We start from the raw sequence: 19696 nt of genomic DNA, 5'->3' as shown, positions 1-19696 counted from the left end.
GAACGCTTATAATAACATTACTGACCGCCTTCTACAACTACTAACTTAAAACAGGAAGGACGTCAGCAGTCTGTCGCCATTCAGTCTCTTATTTATTACAGATCTAGATTTCAGTTACAGTACAGTGCGTTTTAAGTAAGCTAAATACACGCAAGGTCGTGTAATAGCATATTCATTTACAGGCCTATCGAGTCTGCATAACACTTCATACGCTCTAATTCTGGCGATACCGTATCTGCAATAAGTACAGACAATGACGACAGATTGCTGACTTCCTTCCATTTTGAATTACATCAAAGTCGCTGTGCATAATGATTCTAATGAAATCCAACCTGATAAGAACTCAGTTACAAACAAAGAGTTCGTTCGCTGAAAACTGAAAGTATGAGAAATGTTACACAAGTCAAGTATGAAAAAAATAGAACACTACACTAATTACAACAGTAACGAAAAAAATTTAAATTACGTATTTAACTTTTACGGCACAGACTGTGACCCCAAGTGTAGTCATTCCGGTGGGTTGTGCTTGTGCATACATTTGAAACTGGCTTCAGAGTCGAGACTGTACAGCAATGGAAAAAAACGAAGGCAATTTTTATTTCATATAATGACAGACAGTGTGGTAAACTGTTATAACTTTGACAGTTATACAGTGATTAGATTGAGTTGATGTGCGCTGAGAAGATCTCGTTCAAAAGGATTGCAGTGTTGGTGTAACTCAGAAAAACGACTGCGGAATTTGACTGGCTACTTGCAAAAACTCTACTGAAGTGAGTCTACACTGCTGGCCATTAAAATTGCAAAACCAGAAAGGCAAGGAAAAAAGAAAAAGAAATCTCACTTATGGTGCATAAACAGTACAGGAAGAAGAACAAATGATCAAGTTTGGCCGCGCAATCGCCGACATGGCGGCTTAAACCGCGTGGTTTGAGGCGCCACGCCACGGATTGCGCAGCCCCTCCCTCTGGAGGTTCGAGTCTTAAGTTACTTTATGTTAGTTAAAGTAGTGTGTAAGTCTAGGGACCGATGACCTCAGCTGTTTGGTCCCTTAGGTATTCACACACAATTGATAAAATTTGTAGATAATTTGTGGCTCTGTTGAGTGCGAAATTTAGAGCATAGAGCTGCCAGCTCGGGCAGCAACTGTAGCTCTAACCCTATCGGGCGTGGAGTCCAACTGACAATGGGACCGTAAGAACTCCCCCCTCCCCAGATTTGATTTAAATTGACAGAGTGTACAGGGCGCGACTACGACTTCAGTATATGTAAACAGGAAAGCACAACTCTCAGCTGTTTTCGAGAAGATCGAGTTTCAAAATTTTAGAATTGTATGGTCACAAATATTCAAGCAGTCCGCAGCCAAGCCAGCAGTTTCATAAGCCCGGAGTCCGTGGTTCGAATCTCGCAGCTGGTACATTTATCCCATTAAATTCTAACAACAGATCTATTATCTCTGAGCAAATTATCAATATTTAATGACTCATTTACCATTTACATCATATTTATTCTGAAAAAAGAAGAAATAAGTTTTATCTTAAGGACACATGAATTAAGGAAAGTATACACGAGAACTTTCAATCAAAACGGTACAGTCATTTCATTTATATCATTGTAGCTATACCTGTAACAATTTGAAAACTACGGAGCACGGCATGCATCAAGATGATACTGATCGTAGAAACATGGAAAACAGTAATTATTGCCACATAAAATACGTGTGGTGAACACGGAATTTTTGCACATGCTTGATTTTTCAATGTATCTATTGAAAAAAAATCGGTTTATATTCATAACCGCTTCTCGGTCATCATACAATTTAGCAGCATACCTCGCATATCGGAGCATATCACTAAGTATCGTTACAGACGATTGGTGGTGTATGACTGTATCTCTGTTCTGTTCGATGACGTACCCACAATTTCGAAGTCGTTTTATAAGGTTCTCCCTTTCATGTAATAATAGTAAACGTCGGGAGGCTGCATCAGCGGAGTAAATTGGGAGGGATTCCTTTAGTACTGCGCGTTTACAGAATAACGCGGGAATGAAAAAAAAGTACGGGCAGCCAGGTTTTATAAGAGAACCTCGCGCTTATGAAATTGCTTACTCACTGCGAACTCCTTGCGACTATACAAAGTAGGTAAGCTAGCTTAAAATTTTCAAACTCGATTTGAGAGTTGCGTCATCCTGAAGAAAGAAAGAAAACAACAACATACACTATGTGATCATCCAGACACCTGGCTGAAAATGACTTACAAGTTCGTGGCACCCTCCATCGGTAATGCTGAAATTCAATATGTTGTTGGCCCACCCTTAGCCTTCTTGTCAGCTTTCACTCTCGCAGGCATACGTTCAATCAGGTGCTGGAAGGTTTCTTGGGGAATGGTGGCCCATTTTTCACGGAGTGCTGCACTGAAGTGAGATATCGATGTTGGTCGGTGAGGCCTAGCACGAAGTCGGCGTTCCAAAACTTCCCAAAGGTGTTCTATAGGATTCAGGTCAGGACTCTGTGCAGGCTAGTCCATTACAGGGATGTTGTCGTGTAACCGCTCCGACACAGGCCGTGCATTATAAACAGGTGCCCGATCATGTTGAAAGGTGCAATCGCCATCCCCGAATTGCTCTTCAACAGTGGGAAGCAAGAAGGTGGTTAAAACAACAATTTAGGCCTGTGCTGTGATAGTGCCACGCAAAACAACAAGGGGTGCAAGCCTCCTCTATGAAAAACACGACCACACCATAACACCACCGGCAGTCTGGTCCCTTTAATCCCCCAAACCAACCAACCAACCATAACACCACCGCCTCCGAATTTTACTGTTGGCACTAGACACTCTGGCAGATGACGTTCACTGGGCATTCGCCATACCCACAACCTGCCATCGGATTGCCACATTGAGTACCGTGATTCGTCACTCCACACAACGTCTGTCCACTGTTCAATCTCCCAATGTTTACGCTCCTAACACCAAGCGAGGCGTCGTTTGGCATTTACCGGCGTGATGTGTGGCTTATGAACAAAATGGTTCTGAGCTCTATGGGACTTAACATCTCAGGTCACCAGTCCACTAGAAATTAGAACTACTTAAATCTAACTAACCTAAGGACATCACACACATCCATGCCCGAGGCAGGATTCGAACCTGCGACCGTAGTGGTCGCGCGGTTCCAGATTAAAGCGCCTAGAACCGCTCGACCACCAGCGGCCGGCGGCTTATGAACAGCCGCTCGATCATGAAATCCAAGTGTTATCACCTCCCGCCTAAGTGTCATAGTGCTTGCAGTGGATCCTCATGCAGCTTGGAATTCCTGTGTGATGGTCTGGATAGATGTCCGCCTACCACATGCTACGATCCTCTTCAACTGTCGGCGGTCCCTGTTAGTCAACAAATGGTTCAAATGGCTCTGAGCACTATGGGACTTAACAGCTATGCTCATCAGTCCCCTAGAACTTAGAACTACTTAAACCTAACTAACCTAAGGACATCACACAACACCCAGTCATCACGAGGCAGAGAATGTCAGTCAACAGACGAGGTCGGCCTGTACGCTTTCGTGCTGTACGTGTCCCTTCACGTTTCCACTTCACCATAACATCGGAAATAGTGGACCTAGGGAAGTTTAGGAGATTGTAAATCTCGCGTACAGACGTATGGCACAAGTGACACCCAATCACCTGACTACGTTGAAAGTCCGTGAGTTCCGCGGAGCGTCTCATTCTGCTCTTTCACGATGCCTAATGACTACTGAGGTCGCTGATATGGAGTACCTGGCAACAGGTGGCAGCACAATGCACCTAATATGAAAAACGTATGTTTTTGAGGGTGTCCGGATAGTTTTGATAACTTAGTGTATGTTGAACTCATAATTTGCCCTACACAGTTTGTCAATATGAATCAGCCACTTGTGGGCCTGTATGGCAGATACGAGTACGTCATTCGACACTTTTTCAGCTCTGTGACAGAGTTCATCGATCGTAGTGAGTATCGGCAACCCGTTACGAGGTGTTTTCAGTAGGTGAGAGTTTTGAGAACGTTCTGACTAGGAAAACAGTATGTAACGATGTAGGTCAGGACACCACGGCCAACCTACGATCTTGTGTAATCTCGTTAAAAAATAACGTCACGGAGAGCTCGCAGACAGGGCACCGCCACCGACCTTAATATTTCAGAAATGCAACGCCTGTTGCCCAGATCACTAGCTATGTGAACCACAGTGATCGTGTTCTGTCTCCAACGGCACCCCATGGCGTCAGAGCAGGCGCTAGGCCCATAGGACGATGGCGAATGCAGTCTGACAACGTTCGTTCTCCCCGCAGACACTGTAAGCAGAACCGGGATTCGTATGAAAAAACATCTTGCCGCTGTGCCCAGTGCCCATGGTTCTCATTGTGCACGCCCATCTCTGCTGCAACGTCAAAGGAAGCCACAACAATGGTGACTGTGCTGAGAGTCCTTGGTGTTCCAGGCGTCGCACTTTGGATGCATACTTGTCTTGGTGCAAACAAATCCATTTTATGACTCAAATTACGTGTTGTGGCTGAACGATCCCACAAGGCCGAGAAAACATCAAGCCTCTGCTTTTGCGCGCTAGTCTTTTGACGCCGCCGAGAACCTGCGCATTGTTGTGTACTATGGCTCTCCTGATCCGATCGATTCAACATCAGATTGACAGTCGTGGAATCCCGACCAACGTGACCAGCAATATCGTGGAACGAAAAAAAGGTAGTGTTGACGGAACATATCCTGCCGCTGTAGAATTACGACACATGATTGGAGCCATTGCTTCTCCTTACACGAAGTAACACGATCTTCGCATGGACAACCAATATTCAAATTCGCTTTTAAATGAGAATCCCGCTGCGTAATCTTTTCTTAGCCTCCTCAATCCTGAGCGTACGTTAGATTTTATGGATGAGAAGTTTACATTGGTAGCCAGTGCGTTGTTCTGGGATTTAATAAGACGAAAATATTAAATTAACAAAAATTGTCCGTGCTTCTCCAAAATGTCAGCGCAAGTAACGTGTATGCTACATTAGGACTCGAATACGTTTTCTGTCCTAGCAATGAAATGTTTTCAGGGTTTACTTTGATGGATTTTATTTATAAACTGACAACTGAAATACACAAATAAATTTATTTAAGTACTCAAAAACTATTACAATAATACAAACTAATACAATCAGAAAATTTTTCATAGTTCTCCTATTTGTTGTGAAACTGCAAAAAAAGAGTTCGTTTTTTTCTTTGGAAGAGAGATATGTTTTGCATTTAGTGCGCTGTGCAAACCAGAACCCTTACAGCAAGATAGTATGCACATGAAATAATTTTGCTGGGTTTTATTCACCATCTCAGCTTGATGCCTGCATGCAACGTCTACATTGTTGGTGGTGGAACAGGCTTTGGTGCTCACGGAGGCACATCCTCCTTGGAACTGCATATTTATCCATTCCTCCTCCTCCTCTTCTTTTTCTTCTTCACTCTCTTCTTCCTCTCGTATTCTCTCTTGTGAATGTGAAGTGTAGGTCGCTGCCGAATGTAGGCGCAGTGCTACATCGAAAAAATGCCTCACTGTATTGTTATGATGAAATAAACAGTCACTTATTAGACAGTGTTGGGTGTATTATTACTGTACTTTCCAGTTCAAAGTTACTATAGAGACACAGCAATTACCTTTCTTCTTAGAAGTCATCCTGACACTGCGATATACAACTTTCTTCAAGCAGTTGGTGCCAGTTGGTGGGAGCTTGCAGAAACGAAATTTATCCAATGAAGTACAAAAGGAATATACTAGAGTTCTGGTCTCAAGTGACCTTACAGAGTGATGCCAAGAGAGGCTATCCACTCCATTGTCGTTATAGAGGCAGTGATGATATCCTTTCAGTCTTCACTGAAACTTCTCTTGGGACATTCCTCTAAAATGTGGTCATTGGTTTGTTCTGAAACTTCACAGTCACACTGAACGTATTTTTCCGTGTCCACATCGGATTCTGTTCGGTTGACACCACGTTCTTGTAGGCAGTTGCAATATGTATCTGGTCTTTCGAGGCCACGACGACATATGCTGGTGGTGTTTTTCCGTCTCTCTTTCCACACATCTTCAGTCTTCAGTAGTTGGGTCTCACGAGCTATCCAGCATTGTTTCCTTTACTTGAGACGCCTTCTGGATCGAGTAAGCACAATTTCCTGAACAGGTAGCCTTTGGGAAAACTGTACGCCATTAATCTTTTCCCATTCACAGGTCATTGCTTCTTGTTGTCTCATATGTGGTGGAGCAATGTTACTGAGAGCAGAAAGATAAGGTAGAGGAGTTAATCTCAAGGCACCCGCTATGAGTCCCATGGTATCATTGTAATTAGCATCCACCTTACTGACATGCACATTCTTGTGCCATAATGGTGTGCAACATTCAGTCACGGAATAGACAAAAGAGTTGGCCACTGTATGGCGAGTGTCAGCTTGAACCCCAAAGAAGTTCTAGCTATTTGCGGATAATGTTGTTCCCGGTGTTTAACTTCCCTGGGAGTGACGTGAGGTGAGACTTGCATAATCGTGAAGGATCCAGTGAGATTCCGAGATATTTGGGGCGAGGGTGGATCTTAAACTTTTCTTTTTTTGGGGGAGAGGGGGGGGGCGGGGTTAGGGCACTATCTCCAGTTTCTGTAATAATCACCAAGCACTCTCAGAGCTTGTGTGATCACATTTGTTTAACCTGTAAGTGCTTGATTTGACATGCAGTGGTGGAGAGTATAAGCTGGAATCAGATACAGCAAGATTAGGTCATTCCCTGATCCAGAAAAAAATAAAAGATGAATGTAGTACACATACGGACTGAGGAGGTTATATGCGGAATGCAGAGTTTGTTATTCCTAGCTACGCTCTGCAGTTGAGCTACAACGCTAATCATCTGCAATCTAAGCATGAAGTAATTATCATGCCGTTTTGACGTTTCTTGAATGTCGCATCAAGAGTGATGCAATTTTAAAGGGCAGTACTGTAAAATACTTCAGATGATTACGTTGCCACATGAAGCAGAATAAGAAATAAGCAATGAGAGTGTAACAAAATTGCAGGCTGTTTATAAGGTACCGCTGGTAATGGTTGTAGCAACCTAGATACTGGACGCTGAGCCATGAAAAGCCTAGTCCACGACACTACTGCGGAATCGCCATGCGACAAAAAAAAAAAAAAAAAAAAAAATGGTTCAAATGGCTCTAAGCACTATGGGACTTAACATCTGAGCTCATCGCTCCCCTAGACTTAGAACTACTTAAACCTAACTAACCTAAGGACATCACACACTTCCATACCCGAAGCAGGATTCGAACCTGCGACCGTAGCAGCAGCACAGTTCCGGACTGAAGCGCCTAGAACCGCTCGGCGACAGCGGCCGGCCGCCATGCGACAGAAATGTCATCAAAGCCTGGTATATACGAGGTGTGGCTAGAAAAAAACCGGACTAGTACTGGTGAAACAATAAAACGAATGCAATAAGGCTGAAAGTCGCGTGGCCTGTCACGTGACTCTCGCTCCGCCTACTGCTCGAGTTTCATCTGCCTCCTGCACTCAGTCTGCCCGTGGCGTCTGTTTTAAGTAGTTGACGTTTTGTCTGTGCGTCGGAAAATGTTGAGTGTACAGAAAGAACAGCGTGTTAACATCAAATTTTGTTTCAAACTAGGAAAATCTGCAAGTGAAACGTTTGTAATGTTACAACAAGTGTACGGCGATGATTGTTTATCGCGAACACAAGTGTTTGAGTGGTTTAAACGATTTAAAGATGGCCGCGAAGACACCAGTGATGACACTCGCACTTGCAGACCATTGTCAGCAAAAACTGATGCAAACATTGAAAAAATCGGTAAACTTGTTCGACAAGATCGCCGTTTAACAATCAGAGCAGTGTCTGAGTTAACAGGAGTTGACAAGGAAAGTGTTAGGCAGATTCTTCATGGAAGTTTCAACATGAACAAAGTGTGTTCAAAAATGGTTCCAAAGTGTCTCACAATTGAACAGAAGGAACGCCGAAGAATGATTTGTTCTGACATCCTGGAAAACATTGAAAGTGATCTCACCTTCTTACAAAATGTTATTACTTGCGATGAATCGTGGTTTTTTACTTACGATCCCGAAACTAAACGCCAATCGATGCACTGGAAAACTCCTGGTTCTCCACGACAAAAAAAAGCACGAATGTCAAAATCGAAATTCAAGGCAATGATGATTGTTTTTTTTTGACATCAAAGGGATTGTGCACATTGATTGGGTACCAGAGGGACAAACAGTGAATCAGCATTACTACATTAGCGTCCTGGCTACCCTACGTGAGCGAGTACGGAGAAAACGGAACGATTTGTGGAGAAAAAAGTCATGGATCCTTCACCAAGACAATGCCCCAGCTCACAGTGCGTTCTCAGTGAAGACGTTTTTGGCAAAACACAACATTCGCATCTTAGATCATCCACCCTACTCACCTGATTTGGCCCCCTGTGACTTTTTTCTTTTCTCTAAAGTCAAGTCAGCTTTGAAAGGAACTAGATTTGAGACTGTTGAAGCAGTAAAAGAAAAAGCGACGGAAGTAATGCATGGACTTACCGAAAATGATCTGCAGCATTGCTATGAACAGTGGAAAATTCGTATGGAGCGGTGTAGAGACCGAGGAGGAGAGTACATTGAAGGAGATAACATGAAATTGTAAATAAATGTTTTTTCCAGCATCAGTCCGGTTTTTTTCTAGCCGCACCTCGTATGTGGAACACAAGGGCAGCAGGACACGGGCTGGAAACTTGCGCGGTGGGTGACACGGTTCCTAGTCGTCCCTTTCCTTAGGGGTGCCCCTCAGCCAGTGTTGAGGCCTGGCTCTGCGTGGCTTCTGGGGAATCCTCTTACGTCACGACTGCCATTTTGAATACGTTACGCGGGCGTGATGAATAATTGATGAAGGAAGGAAAAAAATATACTGAAACTGCGAAGCTACGTGGCAGCAGTATACTAAATTCCCGAAAAAATACTGCACTCGCAGGGAAGGCGACTGTAGGTGACTTTAACATTTCTACCTCCTGTTTTATGTTCCCCTAATTCTATAAATCATTTCTGGAAGATAGGATCCGACAGTATGGAATACTGTGATGTCTTTATGAGTTTACAGATGAAGAGATAAAGTTGGTGTTTTAATTCTGTTTTTCTTGTAAATAAGAATGACTATTACCCGTCTTCTGAAATGATTTTTATATTGTTTCCTAATCAAATAAGATGCACCAAATTGCTTTATCCGTCTCGAATGGCTTGCAGAGGAAATGTTCTGATTGAAAATGCTCTGCCTGTCCCACGAAAAATCCTAACATTCCTGTGGTAAATTGTTCTTCTGTGACCGACCCTTCCGCGAAGATGTACTAGCTCATTGCATTCTTCATCTACACTGAAGTGACAACTGTCAAGAGATAGCAACAGTGATGTATACAGATGGCGGTAATATCACTTACATAAGGTATAAAAGGGCAATGTATGGCGGAGCTGTCATTTGTACTCAGGTGATTCATATGAAAAGGGTTCAGACAGGAATTAACAGACTTCGAACGCGGTATGGTAGTTAGAGATAGTCGCATGGGACATTCCATTTCGGAAATCGTTAGGGAATTCAATGTTCCGAGATCCACAGTGTCAAGAATATGCAGAGAATACCAAATTTCATACATTGCCTCTCAAAACGGACAACGCAGTGGCCGACGGCCTTCACTTAACGACCGAGAGCAGCGGCGCTTGCGTAGAGTTATCAGTGCTAACAGACTAGCAACACTGCATGAAATAACAGCAGAAATCAACTTGGGACGTACGACAAATTTATCCGTTAGGACAGTGCCGCGTAATCTGGCGTTAATGGACTATGGCAGCAGCCGACCGACGCCTGTGCTTTTGCCGACACGTTCGGTTACTTTTTCCAAAACAACGATGGAATTTTTACGGATGATAGTGAGGCATGTTACTGGGCCACAGTAGTTCGCGATTGGTTTGAAGAGCATTCTGGACAATTCGAGCGAATGATTTAGCTACCCAGATTGCCCGACATGAATCCCATCCAACATTTAGGAACATAATCGAGAGGTCAGCTCGTGCACAAAATCCTACACCGTCAACACTTTCGCCGTTATGGGCGGCTATAGAGGAAGCATGGCTCAGTATTACTGCAGGGGACTTCCAAAGACTCGTTGTGGCGATGCGACTTCGAGTTGGTGCACTACGCCAGGCAGAAGCAGGTCCGACTCTAATTAGTGACTTTTCGAATTCGAATGTGTGGGAATATCTAAGGTACCAAACTGCTGAGATCATCGGTCCCTAGACTTACACACTACTTAAAGTAACTTAAACTAATTTACGCTAAGGACAACACACACACACACACACACACACACACACACACACACACGCCCGAGGGACCGTGACTTTTGTCTTCGTGCACTGTAACCATCAAGTTTCAATTTGTTTTTGAGGTGGTTCCGCGATCGTTAAATTTGTAGCATTTGTAGATTAAGAACACTTTTGACAACGTTGACTGGAGTAGACTCTCTCATAGTCTTAATGGAAATATAGAGAGCGAAAGGTATTCTACAACTTGTACGGAAACCAGACTACAGCTGTAAGAGTGGAAGCACGTTAAAAGGGGCTAATAGATCAGAAGGAAGTGAGACAGAATTGTAGCCTATCCCTCATGTTATTCAATTTTTACACTCAGAAGTCAATAAGGGGAACTAAGGAGAAATTTGAAAGGGGAACGTAAAGTTCAGAGAGAAGAAATCAGAACTTTAAGCCTTCCGTTGACTTTGTAATGTTGTCAGAGACGGCAAATACTTGCAAGGCCAACTGAACGGTACGGAGAGTACCATGAAAAGAGGTTTTAAGATGAACGAAAAATGGAGTGTAGTCTAAATAAGGAAGATTATGCTGAGTGAATTAGATCACGAAATGAGACGTTGAAAGTTGTAGACTAATTCTATCTGGGCAGCAGAGTAACAAATATTGACCGAAGTGAGGTGGATATAAAATGAGTACAGGCATAACAAGAAAATCGTCTTTGAAAACGAGAAAACTGTTGACATAGAATATAAATTATAAATTTAAATATTAGAAAGTATTTTTTGAAAGAATTTATTGCGTAGTGTGTCCGCTGACGACGAACAATATAGAGTAGAGGATGCTGGCGCCTTCGTTTGTATTACAAACAAATGCTAAGGATTAGATGAGTACTTCGTATAACTAATGAGGAAATACTGAATAGAATTGTGGGCAACAAGAAGGGATCAGCTGATGGAGCACGTTCTAAGCCATCAAGGAATCATCAGTTTGGTAATGGAGGGAAATGTGGAGCGGAACCATGCTGGCTCAACTTCACTAAAAGAAGGAACCAGCTGATGGAGCACGTCCTAAAGCATCAAGGAATCATCAGATTGGTAATGGACGGAAATGTGGATCGGGACCATGCTTGACTGCAGTAAACACGTTCAAATGGATGTTGGCACCAGTAATTATATAGAGATGAAGAATCTCTGGACTAGCCTGCAGAGCGGCATCAAACCCGTATCCGAATTGCTGATCACAACAATAAGGTCCAGCTTTACATGGGACCCAGACATTGCCTAAATAATACATATTTGACCAAAGAAACACGAAAAACAAAAACAAGAAAGGGAATACGTCTATGCAAACAATATAGGGGCTGGTAGGTCTGGGAAACGATAGTCGCATTCAAACGGGTTCGAGGTTTGCCGGTACGTCGTGGAGCTCGACACAGTGTTGAGCCTACTCGGACAGTAACGTCACTTTTGACTCGAGTGCAAGGGGTACGCGAGAATCCGGCAGATAGCTAAAACAACAACAAGCAATAGCTGTGCTTAAAATTTTAGTTTTGTGAAACACATGAGGAAAAACCACTAAGTCCTTACCTTCGTACAAACTGTTGTTCCATTTTTACAAATTTGCAATAAGATTTCCCTTACAGTACCGGTAAGGCCGCGGTTACAGTGGCATCGATTTCAATAGATTCCGTCGACGACCGATATCGGTCGATCTTTTCAAATTAGTATATCAGTATGTGCATGGCCACATTGCAGCCGATCTCATCGTCCAATCATCGTTGCTTTCGCTAAGATCGGCTAACTTTCTCACAGAATAAATATCGAATGTCAGAAACTGGTAAGTTTATCCAAAGAAAGAAGCGTTTTGTGGCATCCTGAGAATGAAAAGTATCATAATCGGATCATAGCTCGGAATCTGTGGACTGAAAACGCAGCTTTATTGGAAACCACGAGTGGGCAAAAATCTTTAGCAGAAATTATGCGTAAATTATAACCATAAATACTAATTTGTTCAAGTGAGAAGAGTGACGTATCTTATGCTTAAACCGTGGAATGTGGTGGTTAGGCATTAGCTTTCTACAATTTATTATTACTGCTTACTGGTGTCTTTATTCCAGTAGGGTAGTGATTTTGTTATATGAGGTGGTTTGCAAATGTTGTGAAGGCCTACGTATGTTCACTTTTCAGTGCTTTAAGTGTTCAGAGTATCTTTGTCTAAAACTCAATATTGTCTTTCACAAGTATGCTGAATGTGCGTCGTTGACAGTTGATTGACATATGTCTGTTTTGCTGAATTTATCTGAAATTGTGCACTGTTTTGTAATCTTGCTTTTCAATGTTTTCATCTGGAGTACGTAATAGAACTTTCTCTTTTCATCTTATATTTTTGAAGAACTTGTCTGGTTATCCCAGTAACTGAGGAAAAAGTGTACAGTACTCACCACGTTCTTTTTGAAACAGATACAGCTCATTCAAATCCGTTAGCGTCTTTTTAATAGCAAAAGCCACAACTCAGCACACGTCTCCAAGCACATAGGCGTCGTGTCATACCAGGGAGTTAAAAACAGGTTCTGATCTCCTTACAGAATAGATTCTAACCTACCCTAAACTTCTCCATCCCCCCAGAAACTGACGAATGAGATCGGATGCACTGTTGATTGGTTGAGTCGGGGGACGGGACCAAACAGCGAAGACATCGGTCCCATCGGATTAGGGAAGGATGGAAAAGGAAGTCGACCGTGCCCTTTCAAAGGAACCATACAGGCATTTGCCTGAAGCGATTTAGGGAAGTCACGGAAAACCTAAATCAGGATGGCCGGACGCTGGTTTGAACCGTCGTCCTCCCGAATGCAAGTCCAGTGTGCTAACCACTGTGCCACCTCGCTCGGTATGGATGCGCTGTGAAACAGGCTATTGGCCGATGTTATCGAGTGACCTCTGGCGACGGCGTCTGGCGACCACTGTCGGTGTCACTGTGAACGCAGTCTAACAAGGATATATAAAAATTTCTGCAGATTTTTAAATAATATAAACACTTAAAGGCGAAAATGTCGTCTTTCAACCAAGAAAAAATTATTCCGAACCCAGTACAATAGTATTAGGTTACGAGGGACTGTAATGATTTACCAAGTGGGTTGCAAATGAGCATTTAGATCCCTATCAGGTAATAAAATCAGTTTTTAGTCAGCCTTAAAACAGGATGGTAATATTTAGTTGAAACAAGAAAGTCAAGAGTTAAACTCATAATAGGCGAAATAAATCACATTAAACTGACTGTAACTTGCATCGCGAGAATGAGTTATAGTGGCAAGACCTGTCGTGAAACTGGAATCCACAGACGTTAGTAGATCGCGGAAGGGTGCCCATAGGAAATACGAGCCGCACAAAGAACTTGGGACGTCACACTAGTTGCCTAGCCTGGAATGCACCGCGAAAACCTCGGCTCCGTCCGCGGCAGGGCGTGAAACCACTACGTCAATGAAAAGAAACCCCTGAAGTCCTTAACGTTGTCATGTGTTTTCGAGAACGCGGATGTTTCAACGCGAAGCTACGAAGTATTAAACTAGTCTTTAATAGTAACTCGCTCCCCGCGGAGATAATCCGTCTCTTATAATCCGCGGTGTCACGTGTTGTGACGCACGTGGCAGCCTCCCCCCGCCCTCTTCCCCTCTTACGGGACACGAGAAAGCTCTAGAATTGGTCTGAATCATTACGTGTTATGTATTCATTAGTTTGTTTTGTCACATATGACATGTCCTCTAGAAGATATTGCAGTCCATGTTTCACAGTTATTTCATTAAAAACACCCTCACCAATTTGATTCATGTTGACAGAGTGTAGGGCACGACAAGGACTTGAATATACAGGGTGTTACAAAAAGGTACGGCCAAACTTTCAGGAAACATTCCTCACACACAAATAAAGAAAAGATGTTATGTGGACAAGTGTCCGGAAACGCTTAATTTCCGTATTAGAACTCATTTTAGTTTCGTCAGTAAGTACTGTACTTCCTCGATTCACCGCCAGTTCGCCCAATTGAAGGAAGGTAAAGTTGACTTCGGTGCTTGTGTTGACATGCGACTCATTGCTCTACAGTACTAGCATCAAGCACATCAGTACGTAGCATCAACAGGTTAGTATTCATCACGAACGTGGTTTTGCAGTCAGTTTACAAATGCGGAGTTGGCAGATGCCCATTTGATGTATGGATTAGCACGGGGCAATAGCCGTGGCGCGGTACGTTTGTATCGAGACAGATTTCCAGAACGATGGTGTCCCGACAGGAAGACGTTCGAAGCAATTGATCGGCGTCTTAGGGAGCACGGAACATTCCAGCCTATGACTCGCGACTGGGGAAGACCTAGAACGACGAGGACACCTGCAATGGACGAGGCAATTCTTCGTGCAGTTGACGATAACCCTAATGTCAGCGTCAGAGAAGTTGCTGCTGTACAAGGTAACGTTGACCACGTCACTGTATGGAGAGTGCTACGGGAGAACCAGTTGTTTCCGTACCATGTACAGCGTGTGCAGGCACTATCAGCAGCTGATTGGCCTCCACGGGTACACTTTTGCGAATGGTTCATCCAACAATGTGTCAATCCTCATTTCAGTGCAAATGTTCTCTTTACGGATGAGGCTTCATTCCAACGTGATCAAATTGTAAATTTTCACAATCAACATGTGTGGGCTGACGAGAATCCGCACGCAGTTGTGCAATCACGTCATCAACACAGATTTTCTGTGAACGTTTGGGCAGGCATTGTTGGTGATGTCTTGATTGGGCCCCATGTTCTTCCACCTACGCTCAATGGAGCACGTTATCATGATTTCATACGGGATACTCTACCTGTGCTGCTAGAACATGTGCCTTTACAAGTACGACACAACATGTGGTTCATGCACGATGGAGCTCCTGCATATTTCAGTCGAAGTGTTCGTACGCTTCTCAACAACAGATTCGGTGACTGATGGATTGGTAGAGGCGGACCAATTCCATGGCCTCCACGCTCTCCTGACCTCAACCCTCTTGACTTTCATTTATGGGGGCATTTGAAAGCTCTTGTCTACGCAACCCCGGTACTAAATGTAGAGACTCTTCGTGCTCGTATTGTGGACGGCTGTGATACAATACACCATTCTCCAGGGCTGCATCAGCGCATCAGGGATTCCATGCGACGGAGGGTGGATGCATGTATCCTCGGTAACCGAGGACATTTTGAACATTTCCTGTAACAAAGTGTTTTAAGGCACGCTGGTACTTTCTTTTGCTGTGTGTTTCCATTTCATGATTAATGTGATTTGAAGAGAAGTAATAAAATGAGCTCTAACATGGAAAGTAAGCGTTTCCGGACACATGTCCACATAACATATTTTCTTTCTTTGTGTGTGAGGAATGTTTCCTTAAAGTTTGGCCGTACCTTTTTGTAACACCCTGTATATAAACAGGAAGACGCAATTTTCAACCTTTTTGAGAAAATCGTGTTGGAAAATTATAGGCGTGCTTATGCTGTAAGCTTGTGGGGCATTAGTGTTCACGGAATCTGCAGCCGAGCGAGTACGAGTTTAGTTTAATATGAGAGAGGGTTTTGGATCGAATCTTGCTATGGGTATTTCATTTTCCATTTCCAAGTAGGATATACTTATTATGACCGTGAAAAGTATCAATATCTAATGATTCATTTACTACTTTTCTAGTCTTTAACATGAAAAAAAAGAAGAACAAGTTTTATTCTTTAGGAGAATGGAAATGAGAAAAGGGTTGAAGAGAACTTTCAATCAAATTAGTGTAGTCATTTTATTTATATTATTGTATCTACGTTTGTGACAAGCATAACGTTTAACCTGTATGGCACTGCACGTATCAGAATGATACTGATCGTAGAAATATGGAAAACAATGAATATAGCGACGAACAGCAGATGTAAGGAATGCCCAATTTTTACATGCCCATGGTTTTTCTCAGTGAGTATTGCAAAACAAACTTGACTAAAATTCATAAACGGTTCTCGGCGGTCAGACAGTTTCGCGGCTTACCACGCATATCGAAGCATAGCACTGGTGCAGATTACTCACAAAAAAATGGTACCAGCAGCGAGGTTCAGTCCAGAGACCTCGCGCTTATGAAACTAAGCGCTTACCTACTCGGCTGGAGGCATATTGCCTAGGGGTGACCATACAAATTATATAAGCACGCCCAAAATTTTCAAACTCGCCTTTCTCAGAAACGGTTGAAAGCTGCTTCTTCTTATTTACACCTATTTAAGTCCTTCTCGTGCCACACACCCTGTCAATACGAATCAAATCGGTGAGGGGAAGTTCGTACGGTCACCTTGCAAGACACGTCGTGAAAATAAGTACCAACGGAAGTCGTTATTTTGCGGGAGAATCGAAAGATCGATCAGAACTCGAGATTTCCGGAGCCGTGACGTAAGCTGTCCGGGCAATTCGAGTCGTGCTCAGTCACAGCACAATTGAATGGTAACTATAGCCCGATTAAAATTACTTGTTAGGTGACGTTTTTCATTTGTGTCTGCTGGGTTGCCTCATCGGACGCCGTCTTCCGCTCAGTTGTAAGCGACACACAAACACAGTAGATCACTGCACACATACAGTTACTAAACGTGTAACACGGATCAGTGTTGAAAGTGACTGCCATGAGGTACAACGGGAATGCGAGATGCTCTATTGACGCCTAATTTTAAGTGACCAATGACTGAACTGTGGCAGACGAATTTAAACCAGTATCCTAACCTAACAACCAAAAAAATGGCTCTGAGCACTATGGGACTTAACATCTATGGTCATCAGTCCCCTAGAACTTAGAACTACTTAAACCTAACTAACCTATGGACAGCACACAACACCCAGTCATCACAAGGCAGAGAAAATCCCTGACCCCGCCGGGAATCGAACCCGGGACTCCGGGCGTGGGAAGCGAGAACGCTACCGCACGACCACGAGCTGCGGACAAACCTAACAACAACCACCTCGTAATGTGCACTGTATCCGAGATTACAGCGGTCAAGAACCTGCGTCAGAGCTATTAATCACGCACGCTTTGTTCACAGCGATTAAACCTAACCTCTACGCGCATACTCAAGACGGTAAAAGTTCAGTTTGAGCTCTAAAAGCGAACTGGAATATCTCTCTTTCTGCGTACTTGAAACCATCATCGCACTGGCTACACGAGCTGCCGTGTACTTCGTTACCAGCAGATGAGCAGACCTGGGCACAGGTTATAGGTGACTCATGTAGATACCAAATGAAAAAAGGATGATAGAAAGAAAAATAAGAGCAAATAAAAAAGTCATAATGGTTCAAATGGCTATGAGCGCTACGGGACTTAACATCTGAGGTTATCAGTCCCCTAGAACTTAGAACTACTTAAACCTAACTATCCTAAGGGCATCACACACATCCATGCCCCAGGTAGGATTCGAACCTGAGACCGTTGCGACCGTTCCGGACCGAAGAGCCTAGAACAGCTCGGCCACAATGGCTGGCTTAAAAAAGTCAATACGATCATGAAAGTGTCGCGGTAAAATATTAGAATTAAAAAATACATTTAAACCGAATTATTGAATAAAAATTGTATCCAAAACTATTTAATAAGATATAGGAATAAAAAATTTCATAGCATGTGAGAAGGTTCTTCTAGACAACAAGAACGTATCTTAACCACTATGCTCCAGCAACAGTTGCAGCAATTTTCGGCCTCACGTACGAAGCTTATCTAATGTAGGCCTACGTTTGTGATGATAATAGTTGTATATGTGACGCCCGCTTGCGTCTTGTGCGAAAGGTCCTGTAGTGTTCGGTTAGTGCTGTGTATGAAAGGTGCGTATTTAGTTCGCATCGTTGTGTATGTGGTTTTATGTCTGATGAAATGCGAAATTAAAGGGGCAGGCCCAAGAATTGGGATCCAGATTCCGCAAAACGTCAAGAAAGAAAGACGCAAAAAGAATTGGAAGTAAAATATACACTACTGGCCATTAAAATTGCTACACCAAGAAGAAATGCAGATGATAAACGGGTATTCATTGGACAAATGTATTATACTACAAGTGACATGTGATTACATTTGCACCCAATTTGGGTGCATAGATCCTGAGAAATCAGTTCCCAGGACAAGCACCTCTGGCAGTAATAACGACCTTGATACACCTGGGCATTGAGTCGAACAGAGGTACAGGTACAGCTGCCCATGCAGCTTCAACACGATACCACAGTTCATCAAGAGTAGTGACTGCCGTATTGTGACGAGCCAGTTGCTCGGCCTCCATTGACCAGACCTTTTCAATTGGTGACAGATCAGGAGAATGTGCTGGCCAGGGCAGCAGTCGAACATTTTCTGTATCCAGAACAGCCCGTACAGGACCTGCAACATGCGATCGTGCATTATTCTGCTGAAATGTAGGGTTTCGCAGGGATCGAATGAAGGGTAGAGCCACGGGTCGTAACACATCTGAAATGTAACGTCTACTGTTCAAAGTGCTGTCAATGCGAACAAGAGGTGACCGAGACGTGTAACCAGTGGCACCCCATAACATCACGCCGGGTGATACACCAGTATGGCGATGACGAATACACGCTTCCAATGTGCGTTCACCACGATGTCGCGAAACACGGTTGCGACCATCATGATGCTGTAAACAGAACCTGGATTCATCCGAAAAAAAGACGTTTTGCCATTCGTGCACCCAGGTTCGTCGTTGAGTACACCATCGCAGGAGCTCCTGTCTGTGATGCAACGTCAAGGGTAACCGCAGCCATGGTCTCCGAGCTGATAGTCCTTGCTGCTGCAAACGTCGCCGAACTGTTCGTGCAGATGGATGTTGTCTTGCCAACGACCCAATCTGTTGACTCAGGGATCGAGACGTGGCTGCACGATCCGTTACAGCCATGCAGATAAGATGCCTGTCATCTCGGCTGCTAGTGATATGAGGCCGTTGGGATCCAGCACGGCGTTCCGTGTTACTCTCCTGAACCCAACCATTCCATATTCTACTAACAGTCATTGGTCTCGATCAACGCGAGCAGCAATGTGGCGATACGATAAACCGCAATCGCGATAGGCTACAATCCGACCTTTATCAAAGTCGGAAACGTTATGGTACGCATTTCACCTCCTTACACGAGGCACCACAACAACGTTTCACCAGGCAACGCTGGTCAACTGCTGTTTGTGTATGAGAAATCGGTTGGAAACTTTCCTCATGTCAGCACGTTGTATGTGTCGCCACCGGCGCCAACCTTGTGTGAATGCTCTGAAAAACTGATCATTTGCATATCACAGCATCTTCTTCCTGTCGGCTAAATTTCGCATCTGTAGCACGTCGTCTTCGTGGTGTA

The 19696-nt window shown here is 43.6% G+C and overlaps 1 protein-coding gene across 1 annotated transcript in view; it reads left to right on the top strand.

Moving 5' to 3' along the window:
• Positions 1 to 19696, top strand: part of LOC124617385 — a 1108641-nt gene that overhangs the window by 246236 nt on the left and 842709 nt on the right. The gene's annotated exons all lie outside the window — the stretch shown is intronic.

The sequence above is a fragment of the Schistocerca americana genome, chromosome 1, assembly GCF_021461395.2.
Source record: "Schistocerca americana isolate TAMUIC-IGC-003095 chromosome 1, iqSchAmer2.1, whole genome shotgun sequence".
Classification (NCBI taxonomy): domain Eukaryota; kingdom Metazoa; phylum Arthropoda; class Insecta; order Orthoptera; family Acrididae; genus Schistocerca; species Schistocerca americana.
This window is presented reverse-complemented; position numbering and strand designations above follow the sequence as displayed.